The sequence below is a fragment of the Neofelis nebulosa genome, chromosome 7, assembly GCF_028018385.1.
Source record: "Neofelis nebulosa isolate mNeoNeb1 chromosome 7, mNeoNeb1.pri, whole genome shotgun sequence".
Classification (NCBI taxonomy): Eukaryota; Metazoa; Chordata; class Mammalia; order Carnivora; family Felidae; genus Neofelis; species Neofelis nebulosa.
In genome coordinates this window covers 40781612-40786220 of record NC_080788.1, presented here as the reverse complement: position 1 = coordinate 40786220, position 4609 = coordinate 40781612, and positions in this window count along the sequence as shown.

Genomic DNA, 4609 nt, shown 5'->3' with positions numbered 1-4609 from the left:
GGCCGGAGGGGCGGGGCCGGGGAGGAGAGCTGAAGGGCGGGTTCTGCTAGCGATTGGGGGCGTGGCCTGCACGGTTGGAGGCGTGGCCCGCCTGTGTTGGAGCTCAACTAGGAATTTGTGGGCTCATGGGTCCCCGTGAATTTTGTTGCATTTGTTTGCACGATTTAGGCAGTCTCCCAAAAGAAGTCTTTTGGGAACAAATCATGTGTTTTCAGACAATAAAATATCATTTATTAAGTAATTATGATAAGTAATATTTACTGAGTATTGTATGCCATGCTTTGGCTAAGCATTTTATAGCCATTTTATCAGTTAATCTTCATATCAAGCATACAAGGCAAATATTATCATTTTATTGAAGAGAATCCGAGGTTCAATGAAATCAATAGAATTACCTACCTGAGGTCCTGACAGCTAGTTCATGTTGTTCCAAAGTCTGTGATCCTAACCACTTGGTCTTCATCGCAATCCTATGTACCAGGCAAGTCAATGTCCCCCATTTTGTACCTGAGGAAACTGAGTCTCAGTTATTTCCTCACATTCTGATGAATCGAAGGCCTCAGTCTTGCCCCTATCCTGTGGGTTCCCTCCCACACAGAACGATGCTATGGGGGAGATTCTCAGGGGAAAAAATCAGAGAAGCTGTCTCCAGAAGACCTGTAAGGGCCATTAGTGCTTAGATTCTGTATTCTGGAGGCCCACACAGTGGCTTTCTCATGTATGATCACACATCTTTTTTATGGCTATAGAGTGAAGATTAGATTTCTTTCTAATCTTACTCTTAACACATTTTCCCATCACATAGTCTTAGACCCAGCGACCTTGGATCAGTCCTTTTCCCTAAATTATGAGCTCTGCACATCCCTACTTCTGTGTCTTTGCTTGCTATTCTTTCTAGACTGCTCTCCTCACATCACTTACTCTCTAAATGATATCCATTATTCAATGCCAAGTTCAGATATGCTCCCAGAAGCCTCTAGCTCTTGCCTGCATGGATTTAATGTGCTTTTCCATGTGCCTCCTTCATGTTCTGTGGGAATCACTGCTTCTCACCACAGTTTGGAATTACTGAGGGAAGTTGTCTTATTATGCATAAACATTGACAAATTCATCTGTGTGTAGAATACAAAAGAGAGAAGCAAAGAGGAAGTGAGAGACTGTATTTCCAGTGATTCTGCTCATCTGATCACATATGAGGAGGTTGAACTGGGAACCCAAACCTTCTATTCCTTCAATGTAGTTTTGTTCCAGTATCCTCTGCAAGTAAGCAAAATATGATTCTAATATATTAAAAATGGTCTTTTTCCATACCACATGACCTATAAATGCAACCCACATAGTCATTTGGGTTTTCACCCCAGAATCTGGCTGCTGTCTTTTTTTTTTTTTTTAAGTTTACTGATTTATTTTGAGAGAGGGAGAAAGAATCCCAAGCAGGCTCCACACTGTCAGTGCAGAGCCATGAACTGTGAAATCATGACCTGAGCTGAAAGAGTTGGGCGCTTAACCGACTGAACCACCCAGGTGCCTCTAAAGTGTGACTGTTTGTATTTACGTCATCTCCTTGAGCTAACCTGCATTATGCTACGATTAATTTTCTGCAATCCAAGGTCCCCACAGCTAGTCCTGTTCCCTAGAGTTGCAGGAGTTGTTCACAGCGCCCTCTGCCGACCACAGAGCGACTGCTTGGTCTGAGGACCAAGGCCAATCCGGTTTCTTTCCCTTACAGGGTTGTCTCCTGCCATTGACTTCTTATTTTCTAGTGGATGGTCCTTTTTTCTTTTTCACGTTTATTTATTTTTGAGAGAGAGAGCGAGAGAGCACGAGCTGGGGAGGGGCAGAGAGAGAGAGGGAGACACAGAATCCGAAGCAGGCTCCAGACTCTGAGCTGTTAGCACAACGCAGGGTTTAAACCATCAACCATGAGATCATGACCTGAGCTGAAGTCGGTTTCTCAACCGACTCAGCCACCCACGCGCCCCTCTAGTGGATGGTCTTTTGATTTGCAGCAAACTTCTTTTTAAAAAATTGAACATGATATGATTGTAATGGCTGAAGTTTTCCCATGATGCGAAAATGGAAATATTTCTGAAACCCGTGGTAGTAATTTAGGAATGTATGGGGAGGTCCACTTCTACATCCAGAAAATCCATTGATGGAACTACAATAAAGCACACAGAGACAATGTGAACTCCAGCCCCTGATGGCAAGGAGTTTTAGGTAATAACTTAAGATGTCCAGAAAGCACACCCAAGAGGACTGGGATATAATATTACCCTGGTACTCCAGTTTCCAGGGAGTTCTCTCTCCTGATGAGCGGAATAAGTGTGTATGCTGAATCAATGAAATTTCTCCACGTTCTGAGTCTGGGTGACAAGACAAGAGCAGGGTCATTGATAAACAGGAAGACTGCTAGGTGGTAACTGTGATGACGGTTCAGCTTCATATGCTTTGGAATGGAAGTGGAGATATTTGGTGGAAATCTAGAATGTTAGATTGACCTTAATGTCTGGAGGGTGGGAGAGCTGATCTAGAGAGGAAGCAGGAACATCTCCTCTCCCTATTCCCCATCATTTCACCCTAATCCTGAATATGTGTATCTGATTTCTGAGGAGTGGGGAGACCTGTTACAGATTAAATTTCTGTGTGTGCGCGTGTGTGTGTGATCAGCCCTTTAGTGCTGAGAGTCAAAAAGGAGGAACAGAACAGCAAGAGCACTGGGAAAGATGGAGAAGGGGCACAAGGAGGAAAATGGTCAGAGCTCTGATTGGTAAAATGGCCAATGCCTGAATCCACAAGAATTCCTGAATGTGGTCTGGATGGCAATGCCACATGTGACCAGGAGAAGGTCTACCGTACACAGGCATCTGGCCAGTGCCACAGTCAGGAACCCAACCACAGGGTGCAGTCCAATGAAGCCTTTTGGGATGCCAACCCCTTAGTGAGAAGTTCCATGTTATTACCACCTTCTGTCTGTGATTGCACCAGAATTCCGCAAGGGGGCACTGCTCACCAACCTTTCCTGTCGTTGAGACTGCTGGACAATTAATTCACAAGCTCCAGTACTTTTCACTTAGATTTGGCTGTCAGTGTTGTTACTGCCCTCTTTACTTTCAGTAGACGTCCCTCATCAAGTGTCCAGCTGCTCTGTAAAGCAGGACTGGGACTGCAAAGCCACCTGCTGGGGACAGACAGGGATAGGTTGCCCCAACCACCTCTTATAGATGATGACACAAATAGTAAGGAGGCTGTTTTCTGGACAGACTGTCCCCTGCTAGGAGCCTGAGCGTCCTTCCGTCCCAGGAAAGAGCTTAAGAGGCAGCATGGGCCCACAGGATTGGGTGTCCTTGAGGAGGGAGATTGGAGAGATCAAATGACATTTGATGAATGTCAGAGCCCCAGGAAGGGAAGCCAGTTGTGGTACTATGGGAATGAGGAGCAGCCTAAGGGTAAGGAAGTTTTCCTTTGCTGCTGTAGGTAACCTAGTAAACCAAGAGAAATACCAAAATAGACACAAAGAGATCAAATCTTAAAATCTTTGGTTCCCCTCCCCCCAGGCAAAGAGCTGTACAATATTAACAAAGGGAAGGAGTATTTCTTTTTTTTTATAAAGTACATTTTCCTAGCTCTGCAAGGAAATTGACAAGATAGTAATACCTCTCACATTTCATGGAACTCATAATTTGACTGGTCTAGAGACTGGTAACCATTTATAAAAATTATTCTTGAGAATAAGGGTCTCAAGAACTGCTGGGAAAATAATAGGAGGAAAAAAAAGAACAATGGAGTTTTTGTTAATAGAAAGTGTCTGGTTACAATATAAGGAATGAAAGATATCCAAATAGATATTAGGCCAGTCCTAAGAAATCTTTCTGTATATGACTTTTAAACCAACGTCTTAAAAGTTGTATCAATACTTGATAAACAAATAGAACAGATTATACAAAATTATAGTTTCACTTAATACTCTCGATTATGGTGAGGTGCCAGGGTGGCTCAGTTGATTAAGCGTCTGACTCTTGATTTCGGCTCAGGTCATGATCCCAGGGTTATGGGATCGAGCCTCATGTCTGCCTCTGTGCTGAGCATGGAGCTGGCTTAAGATTCTCTTTCTCTCTGTCCATCTCCCCCACTTGTGCTCTACTTAAAAAAACAAACAAAACTCTTGATTATGGTAAGTACTTGGACAAGTTAAATATGTTTTAAATAGGTGTTAAATATGGTTTAAAAGAAATCCATTGCATATATCTAGAAAAGGGCTTGTATTCAGAATATTAAAGAATTTCCATAGATCGATTTTAAAAGGCAGGTAACCCAGTGGGAAAAAGAGCTGGACGCCCCACAAAAGAGGATATCCCAAGGGTCAATAAGCATATTAGTCAGCAAGGAAATGCACATTAAAACTACAATGAGATATAAACACATGACTATCAGAATGGCCAAAACCAAAAAAGATAATACCAAATTTTGGCACTGATGCAGAACAACTGGAATTCTCATACACTATCGGTGGGAGAGCTACTCTGGAAGATCATTTAGCAGTGTCTACTAAGGCTGAAAATATGCATATGCTGTGACCAGCAACTCCACTCCTAGTGTATACATGTTC